We start from the raw sequence: 13,609 nt of genomic DNA on the forward strand, positions 1-13,609 counted from the left end.
GTCAGTGGTCGGCAAACTGCAGCTCGTGAGCCACATGCAGCTCTTTGGCCCCTTGAGTGTGGCTCTTCCACAAAATACTGACTTCTGCGCATGGGCCACGAAGTTTCAATCGCACTGTATGTGCGCGCCCACACGTGGTATTTTGTGGAAGAGCCACACTCAAGGGGCCAAAGAGCCGCATGTGGCCCGCGAGCCGCAGTTTGCAGGCCATGGATCTAGGTAAAGGAATCATTCTTAATTAGCCCATTCATTTTATGTACGCAGCTAAAGTGGTAATTTTATTGGCCTTCAGTATTAAAAGAGACAAATATTTTTTTCCATTTTAACATTATCGATTTAACTTGTTTTTAAATGGTCAGAAAGAGCTAACTTTAGTCCTGCAAGATTTAATGACAGTAATTCCAAATAAGCGGATGGTGAAAACATGAGGTTTCATACATTTCCAAAATGTATAGTAGCATTTCAGTTCATCCAGTCCACTGACACCTAACCTTCATAGCATATTTATTCATTTATTTATTGATTAATTTCTTCAAACACTCCTTTCACTTAAAAAAAAAAACACATTTGTTAGACTCTTACATAGATCATTCCACCAAAGAGGCAATGACATTTATATACTAGAGAAAGGGAAAAATAATATTATGAAAGATGTATCATGTATAATATTTCTAGACAGAGAGAAGTGATAAAGATTTTATTGTTGAGTTTATTCACTTGTTTATTTACTTACTATATTCTTGTTTTATTCACTTCGAGGGCTAAAAAAGAATTATGGAAGCATGGTGGCAGCCCTTTTAATTTACCGAGTGCACTTTGTCCATTAGAAAAATACCTTCTTGTTTATAGCATGCATATAATCAGATTCACTTTCCTCACCACAGAAAAGCAGATTCCTCAATACTCAGCACATGTCTTGTCTTGTTCTTACCAAGTGAAGTAAGTGGGTGTGGTTTGATAAGAAATATACACCGAGTGTCCAGATTATTATGACCACCTGACATTTGTAGGCAAATTAGCTATAATTTTGCGCTGAAGTTGCTAGAGGGCCAGTCCATTATAAATAGGGAAGCAGGTTGTTTACCACGACAATAGAAGTGATTTTTTTCTGAAGATATGGGTAAACAACGCGATTTAACAGCCTTTGAACGTGGGATATATATATACTGTATGCTTGATCTTTGTCTCTGGTTCCTGATGTGGAGGTCCTGAATCTCTTAGAATTCCTGAGTGACAGGAGCATTTTTTTTTTTCTAATGAGGCAATTCTTGGTGGTCCCCTAGATAGCTTCGGGATGGAAGCTGGTTGCAAGAATGACCAAATCTTAATTAGAAGCCTAGAACATTCAGCCCCATTGTCCATCCCTGGAGAGGGGAGATGTGCTGGGAAGGTGGCACACCCAGAGAGTGCAGGGAAGCCGCATTCATCATCCTCCACACCTGGCCCTATACATCTCTTCCATTTGGCTGTAAACTAGCAACAGAAACTAAAGCACTTTTCTGATTTCTGTGAGCCTTTCTAGCAAACCTGAGGAGGGGGTCCTAGGAGCCCCCAATTTACCTATAGCAGATCAGTCAGAAGTGGGGTGGTCTGGGACTTGTAATTGGCATCTGAAGTAGAGGCAGTATCGTGGGACCGAGCCCTTTAACTTGTGGGATCTGACCCTAATTCCTGGTAGATCATGTCAGTATTAAATTGAATTGTTGTTATTACATTTTGTTGTTGTCACAGAGTTGGAGAAGTGGTGTTGGAGAAGACATACAGAGTTAATGACTCCTGAGGAAATATAAGACAAATGTGACAATCACAACAGGATCCAACACAAAACAAAGGAGTTGATAGAGGTACCATACATGGTTATGTTGAAGGCAGGTGCTTTAATCTAATAATTAGTTTCACCACCGAGCAAATATATTTCTGTAGCTTGGAAAGAAATAGCATTTAGTTAAATTCTGATGAGGATGAAGCTTTGCTTCATTTGACCAAGGATGTTTAAGTTTTGAACAATAATGTGTAATATAGAAAGTCTTTAACGGCAACCTTTTCCATTCTAACGAGTGCATAATATTGGTTTTGCAATCATTTAGTAATTATATAAGGAGGACATATTTATTACGAATTATTGATTTTATAATTACTGCTGCTGGTATTCACATTATTACACAAAGAAAATCTTTTAATATACAATGCTCTTCACCCTCAGCTGGCGAACAGATAGTGCGATGCAATTTAGAGAGTAGCCAAGAATAGATTTTTATCAGTATTTTTTTTTCCAACCAACTAAATGGTTTACTTTCTGAAAAATATTGCTAATAGCGCTTAAGCAGAGAGGAATGTCCAATTTCAAGGTCATTCCTGGCAGTTGATTACAGTCACCCAATGAGCACAAGGTTCCTATTTAACTGTTAAGTTATTTTTGCCACACTCATTGCTGGGAATTAAAAGTTATGGCTGTAAATTTGCTGCCAGCTAAATAGACATCAAAGGCCACAATCATACACTGGATCATGACACATAAAGATATATCTCTTATGAAATTGATTTTTCCCCATGTGCAAGGCAGCTTTGCATTACTCTCCTAGTGGAGGTTAGCACAGGAAATGTCTAGGCAGGCCAAGTGTAATTGTCAGCATAGTTTATATTCTAGGCAGAGAACTCCTTTTATTATTTTTCCCTCCGTGAAGATGTGCAAAAAGGGTTGTCTAAGCATATATTTTGATTTCACTTGCCAACAGATTATGAATAGTTGATTTAAGGTCACTGTCACCCCCAAATGGGAAAAGATTAGGTTTCTGAAGACCAGAAATATTAAAAAGTCTGCCCAAACAATATTTGCTGCTCACCAGAATTTAAAATCACTGATTTTCACACCACAAACATCCCATAGAGTTTTGTAAGGGCTGTAAGTCTATTATACTGTTTTAATCCATCAGATTCTCACTATCCTGGGAATATGAGCATCAAATAGAATTATACAGGCTTGATTAGTGGTTTTCTTTCTTCTGGATAGTGTGTTGCTATTATAGAAGGATCCGTACTTTTTATTTTTACAAAAAAAATTGTAAATGTGTCAAAATAAAATGCCTAAACAATCAAATCATATTTTAAACACACGTGGGTGGAAGGCTTCCACATGGGATAACTTTATAGTCCTGGGCTCCGTGCATGTCACTGTTGTGATTGGAAGCACATCATTAGAGCATCATTGGAGACAGGAGACTGGCTGACCGCAAATCTCCTTCTTTCATCAGCAAAGTAAGACTAGTTATTATATTTCGTGTGAAAGTTAAATTCCAAACTCACCAGCCTGACTTTTAAACCTTCTAAAATCTCGTTCTAACTTTAGTTCCTAATTTCTCTTACTATACTCCTCCTCCTCACACTACAGTCAGCCTTATCTTTCACTTTCGATAACTAGGACATGTTTCTGCCCAGCACATTCCAGCAGTTTCTATCATCCCTTTAGATGGTTGCTATTATTTATTTTATTTAAATATTTAAGTAATTCTGTGAGGTATGTATTACAACCCTCATTTTATGGACCAAAAAAAAAAAAAATAAATAGAGTCAGATAAATTAAGTAGTGTAGGCAAGGCCATACAACTAGGAAAAAAAGCCTGCAAAGATCTGAATCTTGACCTTGAGGTCTATATTAGATTCTACACTGCCTTCCCTGATATTCCTGTAATGCAAACAAGGGGATTTTAAAATATTGCCTGGCTGGCATGTCTCAGGGATTGAGTATCAACCTATGAACCAGGAGGTCATGGTTTGATTCCCGGTCAGGACACATGTACTGGTTGTGGGCTCGATCCCCAGTATGGGGCATGCAGGAAGCAGCCAATCAATGATTCTTTCTCATCATTGATGTTTCTATCTATCTCTCCTCCCTCTTCCTTTCTGAAATCAATGCAAATATATTTTAAAACGCAATAAAAAAATAAAATATAAATTAATAAATAGTTTAAGAAAGTTTTCAATAAGAAATATTATGTCTCTCTGTCACTATTAATAGCATCTTTATTATCTTCCTCTTTTCATTTGATTTTTCCATTCATTTAAATCCGTACAAGTGTTAAGAACCATTCATAAACCAACACCAGCCTCACCCGCATATCAAACAATTTATGGCTACTTCGGGCCACATTAATTTCATTGTCCTCATCACAAATTATTATTTTATATTTCTATTTCTGAAAGATTCTGAGTGGTTTTCTGAGTCACCTTATAACTAAACTCAGATTTATTTTTTATTAGAGATGGACAAACTTATGCCAAAGGACTAGAATGATTTTTTTTTTTTTTTTACTGTGGCAGAGAGTCCTATCAAACTCCATTATAGAGGCTGACTTTACTGATGTTAGTCAAAGTCCAGCCATTAATGTAGCACATTTCTTACACTCAGAAGTTCATTGTCAAAGATCAGCCTCTACCCTGAGCTTTGATCGTGTGCAGAGGACTAGAATGACTTACTGAAGATTATTTATAATAAAGGAGCCTTGGAACTTGATAATTTCTGGCTCTGGCCAAGTTTAACCTTCTTTAACTGGTATAAATCCACAGTTAAAATCCAAACCTTCTTATACCACATACAGTTCAATTACACACACATATAACTTTTAAAGTAGGCTCAACCATCTAACATCCTAACCCAGAGTCCACTCAGTCTAGAGTCATGATTCTGAAAATAGCAAGGGAAGATGGGCTAGGTTTGCACAACACTCAATTTGATTGTGCAGTTATTTCATTTTGTCCTCTAAGTTCATTTTCTCATAATAGCAGTTAGTTAAAGTAGAATCAGTGTCATGAAATTTTTTCTTTCTTTTTTAAACCATATAGAACTCAACACATTATCATTAAGTAAAGAGTATTCAAGAGACATTGTTTAACTGAGAATCCTGATATTCTATCCATCATGGTTCATTCACATCAATATATGAATACATATGGAGACTTGAATAAAAGCATCAATGAAGATAGATTATGTATTGTGTCTCCTAAGGTAAAAGGAATGGGAGTTTTTCTTCTTTGATTCCCAAATATTTGGACACAGAACAGGTGGTGGTATTGTTGAAATCTTGCCTGTCTCCACCCTATCTCATACTAATTTAAGCATAATCACATGAAAAAAAAAGTATTAAATAAGAATGCAGCATCCACCTTCCAGGGACCAATAATGGAATTTTCTTAGCTCTCATAAAAGTTAAGAAGGTCTCAGTGGGAAATCAGTTGTTACCCATCAATCATTTATTTTCCTAGTTCTTGTGATTCTCTTCCTTGAGGTAGAGAAAAGAGAAAAGGGTTCAGCTCTTATCACATTTCCCCAACTAGAGGAAGAAACTCAGATTAACTGTGATGCTATAGTATACTCTGGGATATGGATATGTGCTCTTGTTCTTAGTCCCGTATTTCAATGGGTTAATTCATTTGTTTCATATTTATGAGTCAGGTACTCTTCCACGTACTAGGGATATGGAGGTGAACAGGTATACTGGGGAAATATACGTGTATTTTTTAAAAAGACACCAAAGTAAATATATATGCATATGTTAAAAAAAAGGTTTTAAATTATGAATAAAGGTAAATCTTGTCAAAAGAAGAACCCAGGGTGATTATAGAGGAGACTTTCTGGAATAATGCAGTTTTTTTTGTTGTTGTTGTTGTTTTTTAATTAGGGGGTCCTAAAAGACCGTTTGGAGAAATTAGCATGGAAAATGTAGGCATAAAATGCCTAGGACTCTGGGGATCTGAGCAGAGAGCAGCAGGTATGAAAGACCTCAGAGAAGTTCTTGTGCTCAATAAAAAAAAAAAAAAAAAAGAAAAGAAAAGTGTACTGGGCAAAGAAGGGGGGAAAAGAGATAATTGCTTAAAATAAGATAAGGAAGGCCAGATGAATTAAGGTCTTGTGATGATAATAAGGAGTTGGGATTTGATTTAAAGTATAAATGGAAGCCATCTGAGGATTTTAAAGAAAGAAATAACATGACCTGATCTACCAGTTGAATGTGTACAAGATTTTCAGTTTTGGTAGATATTGTGGAGAGTACAATGATGGAACAGTCAGTGGATTTCACAATGCCCTTCTGCTTTAAGATTTTTACACTGGCCTCTAATATATATATAGATATATCTATATATATAGATATATATATAGATATATCTATATATGTACATATATAGATATATATACACACACACATATATATTTTAGAGGCCCAGTGCACGAAATTCATTCATGGGAGGGAGTAGGGTGGGGGGAGGGTGTCCCTCAGCCTGGGCTGCACCCTCTCTTAATGCAGGACCCCTTGGGAAGGGTCCCTAGCCTGGCCGGTGATCAGGGCCTATTGGGGCTTTCCTTCCCCTGGCTGCCAACAGCTGGCCCGGCCCCTGCCGCTGCCACTGCTTGCCATCTGTGCAGCACTGCCCCCCCTCCCCAGCCACCAGTCACCTCCCTCTGTGGGCAACAGGCATGAGATGCGATCGCTTGGCTGGCCTGGTCCTCCCTCTAGCAGTGGTTCTCAACCTTCCTAATGCCACGACCCTTTAATACAGTTCCTCATGTTGTGGCGACCCCCAAACATAAAATTATTTTTGTTGCTACTTCATAACTGTAATTTTGCTACTGTTATGAATCATAATGTAAATATCTGATATGCAGGATGTATTTTCAGGGGTCGCAACCCACAAGTTGAGAACCGTTGCCTATGGGGTGATTGCCGGTTGGCCCAACACAGCCATCACAGCATCACTGGCTGGTGGCATGGGCTTCCCTTTGTGGGGTGATCGATCACGGGGCCCCCAGATCAATTGCCCCACAGAGGGAGGCCTCACCCACCTCAGCATGGCCAGCTGGGTGGCCTAGGGCTCCCTCTGTGGCCACCAGCCAGGTGGCCTGAGCCTCCTTCTGCTGGGTGATCATGGGGCGATGGTGGGGCCTCCCAACCAATCTTATCACACTCACCTTGGCTGGCCTGGCACCAGTGCATGTCATACCATGATCATCTGGAAGGTTGTCCAAACAGTCATTCTGCTGTTTGATCGTTCAGTCAATTTGCATATTAAGCTTTTATTATTATAGATGTGTGTCTCTCTGTGTGTGTGTGTGTGTGTGTGTGTGTGTGTGTGTATACATAATAAGGAATTATATTTCAGGGAGATATTCACACACTCATAGAGGTAACCAAGGTAAAACTCATATCCAGTTGGAATGTTGTAAATATTTCTTATGAAGCTGTTTTGCTTGAATTTATGACAAAGTGGAATATGGATGGCTTCCTTTCATTTACACAGTTTCTAAAGCAGCTTATTACCATTCTATTTTCCAAAATAGATTTTTATTTTCCCATCTTCTAAATATGTGATTGTTATTTATGTACCTTTCTTTTGTCTCCAGATGTTCAGCTTAGTGACACTCAATCAAACTAATGAATTATGAAATGAAACTAATAGTAACTCAACTTTTCCAAATCGCTGATACAGAAAGTAATACGGAATTCATTACTGGATTTTCAGAATGGTGGAAGATTTCTACACATAGCTTGCCCCAGGGTCAACACCTTGAGGTTTGAGAGCTAGCTCATCCTTTGAAGCTTCACATCAACTGGTCACAAAATTGGGTGCAAGTCATGTGTTAAACATTTTACATGCTAGTGTGACATCATTTCTTGGGAACTGAGGGTCTTTGATTATAGAAACAAGGAACTACTATTTACCTCAAATGGACACATATCACTATTTTTGAAATCTGACATTTTGATCATTTTACTCCTTTCTGAGACAGAAAGGCATGCCAGACAATGTTGACCTTAAAATAAAAGGTATTTTACAAGCAAAAGAAAAAATTTGTTTATTCAGAAATAGCAGAGAATTATAATTCAGGACATTCAAGCTATGGCAAAACCATTTTGGACAGGGGCAGTTGGGAGGAGCATGTATAAACAGAGTCCATTGGAGGAAACTGGGAGTTTGAAGTGTAGTGGCTTTTCATTGGCTGGGTTGTGACAGTCTCTCATTGGCTGGGCATTACTGGGGGAGGAGAAAATCTTCTTTCCTTCTGCTGTAGTAGTAGAGTATAAACTATTGTCCTATTAAAGATGCAAGACACATCTCTTCCTGTTTGAGGTAACCAGCAATGAGTGGTAGGATGTGAGAGCTCCCCTTACAGGCCTCGACTCCAATCTTGGCTGAGGTCTCCTTTGATTCATTTTCACATCATCATCAACATCCCTAAATAATCCTGCATATTGAACCAGCCATCAGTATTTATCTATACTTCCCAAAGCTTTTCTAAAAAAGTACATCTATATTTCTCTCTGAAAATACATCACACAACCTTAACTACTTTGATCAGAATTCCTTTTTTCCATAATGATATAGTGAAAGAAATGGTAAGTTAGATAAGAAATACTAAATTGGATGAGAAATGATAAGCCATTTTTAAATTTTCCCATATTTAGTCAAGTTGACTTGTCTGTGTTACCTGGATAAGTTACTTCATCTCCCTAGGGCACACTTTTTTCATCTGCAGAATAAGGAGATTATAGTAATTGATTTATAAGGCATGGTCTACCTCCAAATATTATGGTTGTGTGTTTTCTTGTGTTTTTTTTTATTGTCTTGTTTCTTTGATTTTATTTGTTTGCCCCCATGTAGCATATATGAAGACGCTGATAAAAGGGTCTTCTTATTCCTACCTATGGTCTTTTACATATGTGAAGATTAGAATGGATGTGCCACTCTACAGTGTATCATCCTTTAAGACGAAATACTGTGTTTACTTTCATTAGGCTTCACACTGTCAACAAACATGTTATCAGGAAGGTAGGAATGCCAGGCCAGGCAGACAGTTATACAGAATAGTCTTTTCTTTCTGTTATTGCGATGAATATTTCGACTGTCTGCCAATCCACAGAACTTTGGAAGGCATCCTGAGAACTGGTAATTCTAGTGAGTGCTTTGCTTTTCATTGTTTTCTACTTTTATTTTTGTTTATGTCTTCTAAAGTATCCCCATGTTCTTTAGCTTTCAGACTAAGTCTTAGTTTGCCAATACAAAGAGTCAACTTTGCAGTGTTAGAGGGGATCATTGCTGTTTTGGACAAAGTCACAATATCCTTCTCAAAATGCAGGGCTAAATATGGTAGCATAACTTTTTATTATCTCTGTGGCATGATTTAGTAAAATGGCAGATCATTCAGAAATCATTCATATGTGGCCTTGAGATGTATTAGAGGATGCATCTTTGATCTCCCTTTCTAATTATGTTTTGCTTTGGTCTAATGTTACAGAAATAATTTGCATTCCCAAAGCACAAACCCAAGTCACAACAGAGGAAGGGGACTTAGAAAAAAGCAAAGGAGAGAGAACCAGGATAAGTTTTTCTAATGCCATGGAGAATTCATAGCAAATTTGTATGTAAATAATCCAGATTTCATTAAATTTACCCTTTGTTCTATAGGCCAACTTCTCTCTCTTAATATTGCTCCCATTGCTCTCTTTCTCAAAACCAAAGTCATTATAGATCAACAAATAAACTTGAATTTGTGAGTATCTTCTATAAATACAGAATTATACAGAATTATGTTGAGAAAACAAGTCTCTTGCCATTCTGAAGCTTCCAATCAGTGCTGACACCTGAAGCCAAAACATATACAAGTAGAAATTAAGAGATTTCAGCTCATGATAATATCATATAATAATTAATTGTCCAATTATTGTGGTGCAGAGCATCCTTGCTATAAGAGATTAAAGGAAGAGATCAGTAAGAGCTGCTAATGTGAGAGATAGTTTCACAGGGGTATTTGAAATGAGGTTTAAAGTCTGAGCAAGGTTTTAATAAACAGAAAGAAAAAGAGAGAATGACATTCCATATTCTAGTGTCTAGAAAAATGATTTAGAAATACACTATACTATACAAATATCTATCATTTTGGGGCAGAAGCTGGGCAAACTTAACTTATTTTACCCAGATAATTTAAATAAAGAATCTTGAATCAAATGTTACCTCAAAAATTTGAAATGAAAGAGGGGTAAATTCCCCTAGACAACAGTGTATGTTCGCTGTTGGAATTCACTATCTCCTCCAGCTAAGCACAGTAGCTGGGTTTAAAAGAATTTTAAAGTAAAACAACATTTGAAGTTTTGTGCTAAAATAGGGGTGATCAAATCCTATGCTTTAGGGCATCCAGTTTTTGCTGTAGGGCCCTAGTGGGAATTTTTACCCAGTCTCATTGTCATGTTACATCAAGAAAAAGCTGCGTTCAAGATCAGGTTACTGATGTCCTGGGTGAGCCTAGCCTTAGACAGAAAATATATTTCTATGGACTTTGACCTATTCCCACTTTCCTGCACCTCAAGATTCAGATAATCTTCTGAATCCAAAGGCTCTGCTTTCTTGAATCCTAGCCCTTGAGACCAACTGGAATAGTTTTTGATGTCAGTAATTTCATTGCTTTTCAGAAAACATGACTGTAAACTATGTTTCTCATATATTTCACCAGCTGCAGATCTAGATCCTATGAGATACTTAGTTTTGTGGGGACCCCAGGGGTGGAGACAAAGAATGACAGCGATGAGATGGGAAAGGGCTGGAGGTGTGAATAAGAACAATTTTTGAACATCAACTTTCCTTACCTTGAAACAATTTAGAAACTATTTGCAGAGATAAGGTTACTTCATAAGAGACATACAAAAATAAAAAATATGTTACCAAGAAGGGACAATGAGAGACAGTAAGGTAAGTCTGAAATGAGACAGTATGGTATGAAAGAGATTATCATCTAATGCCACAATCTATGGAAAACACAGTGTCATGGAAGGAAGGAGTTGCTGCTTTGACTGGCATTATTTAGTTATAGGACAGCGAGTGAAGGAAGAAGGCCAGGGTGAGTCCCCTTATTTTAGCATGTATGCATACCCTTTTTTCCATGAGGAAGAGAATGAGACTATGGTAAGCCAGATAAAATGGTTTCCATTCTTTTGAAAATCCTAATATATTTTAGAATCTTTCTTCACAAAAACCAGCCAGTAGATTATGTTAACTCTATTTTTGCATTTGGCAAACAATCGCAACACAAAATAAGGCTCATGTTGGGTATGGTTAGCTGCTGCATTTCTCAAATGAAAACAACCACGTGGGAAATTTTACAATATCCCAATGACTAGGTAACGCTCCTTCCAATCAGATCAGAATATTTTAGTAGGAGTCAAGCATAATAGTTTTTAAAGAATCCAAAGTCATTTTAATGTGCAACAATATTTGGAAACTAATGGCTTACTTGAAGACAAACCAAATTTTCTTTTATCCCAAATGTATCTTAATTTTCTGTTCTCTTAAAAGAGGTGGATGGCACATACCTACACTAGAGATTAGGCCAGTGATGGCAAACCTATGACACGCGTGTCAGAGGTGACACGCGAACTCATTTTTTTGGTTGATTTTTCTTTGTTAAATGGCATTTAAATATATAAAATAAATATCAAAAATATAAATCTTTGTTTTACTATGGTTGCAAATATCAAAAAATTTCTACATGTGACACGGCACCAGAGTTAAGTTAGGGTTTTTCAAAATGCTGACACGCCGCGCTCAAAAGGTTCGCCATCACTGGCTTAGGCTTTCAAGTCTGTGCAGACCTGAGTTCAAACACCAGCTCTATACCCCTTTGAGAACATTATTTTACATTTCTAATTATTTGTTTCCTCGCCCCTAAGTAAATAACAACCACTTCCCAATGTTCTGAGATGACAGCTGGGCAGGATCTGGATAATTCTGTGTGGTGTTCAGGAAACGCTCGCCCCTTTTTCTCTTGCCTCCCAGTTGAATGAGGAAATTGAGTCTGCAAACAACAGCAACTTGTCCCAGCTTCCAGAGCTAGTTGAAAGCACAGCAAACCCTAGATGCATGCCAGCCTCTCCCTTTCAAGGATTGTTTCCATTACAAAATTTTAAGGATGGTTTTGCAGAAAACAATAACAACCTAGTGAAAACTAATGGCCAGGAATAAATAAACCGGTCTATGGTTTTCTGTTCCCCTACCTGGAAGTCACCAATGTTGCTCTGAATCAAGCTTAGGATCTGCTTAATGCGTCCCTGCCTCATCATATGCATTCTTATCCTCTGTTTTTGTAGACTCTTTTACATTAGCCTGATTCCTATCTTGAAACCTCTACCTACCAGACTATTTCTTTCTCCGTTTTTTCTTCTCACAAAGGGTGTTTCTTCTGTCTTAGTTTTTGTGGTTGTTGTCTTGTTTTGTTTTCATCAGAATATAACTCATCCTTTAAAGAGCAAATTAAATGTACGTGGTCCACAAACTATTCCTTATTTCATCTCCTTATTAACCTTGGCAGTATAATAAAAATAACTCAGGTCTTAAAGTTAAAACTTCTGTTTCAATCCAGATGTTTACTAGCTTTCTCACCTCCCTCTACCTCATCCCAAGGGAGGAAACTAGTGAACATCTGGATTAAAACAGAGAATTTTAACTGGGGCTGTTTTGAGGATTTCTCAAATAAAAGAGAAAACGCTTTGCAGAGCACCAATATGTCAAAAAGATTGGGGCAGACTGTTCTGATTAAGGAGAACAAAACATCACAAATTAGATTTTGTTTACAAGTATATTTTTGGTTTATTTCTATATGTGAAATGTAAAATAACAACCATTTAGTTAATTCGAGCCTAGTAAGTGCCCTAAGTTTTATCAATTTCCTAGCTCTTTTAGAAGAAATGGTTATTTCTTCTTTAATTATTCAGTTGATTGTCAATTCTATAATTCATTTAGCCCATGCAGACTAGGTCTCAAAGTTTTAATCCAGAGCCTGTCACTCACTTCCTCAATGACCTTGGGCAAGTCACTTAATTTCCCCACATCTCAATTTCTTTGTCTGTAAAATTGGGATAATAATCTTGACCTCACAGAGAGGTTGCATGAATTAACTGATTAATGATTATAAAGCAATTTGAAAATACAGAACACTATATAAATGCTAAGTATTGTTATTAAGCAAATCAATTCAGAAAATCAAGATAATGACATTTCTTTTCAATCTATTTCTTAAAGTGCTTAACGCCTTTGCATCTAAGCTCCCTGTTGTAAAAAAAGCAGTTTAAATATTTATAACTTGAATTTTTCTAGTTTAACCACTTCCTACTGCCTACCAGAGAAGAAGAGAAAAACATTTTCTTGAGCTAGAATTGGAAGATTTCACTCACTTTGACTTTTTGTTTATACTCATTTTAAGTCTGAAAAAAATTCTATCCATCAAGTATCTATATCTATCTATGTAATCTATCCATTTACTGGAGTCCTGGAATTTCAAAGCTGATGGAACACAAAAGGCTTTAAAATTCCAATCATCTCGTATTGTTGATGTAAAGAAAATATTTGGAGAGATAGGAAGTGATTTGTTCAAGTTTATGTGGGCAATTTGTCCCAGAGCTGATTTCTAGTCTCAATTCCTGACTACCTAGCCTGCAGGAGCAGAGCAGATAATAAAATAGGTAGAAACATGAGCCCTGACTTCAGGGATCTTAATTGGAGAGACCTAGGTAACTGATAGGCTGAAATATTAATCAATGTTTACTTTAAAATCAACATGAAATAATTTGAC

Source organism: Myotis nattereri (genome assembly GCF_964212035.1).
Source record: "Myotis nattereri genome assembly, chromosome: 8".
NCBI classification, from domain to species: Eukaryota; Metazoa; Chordata; class Mammalia; order Chiroptera; family Vespertilionidae; genus Myotis; species Myotis nattereri.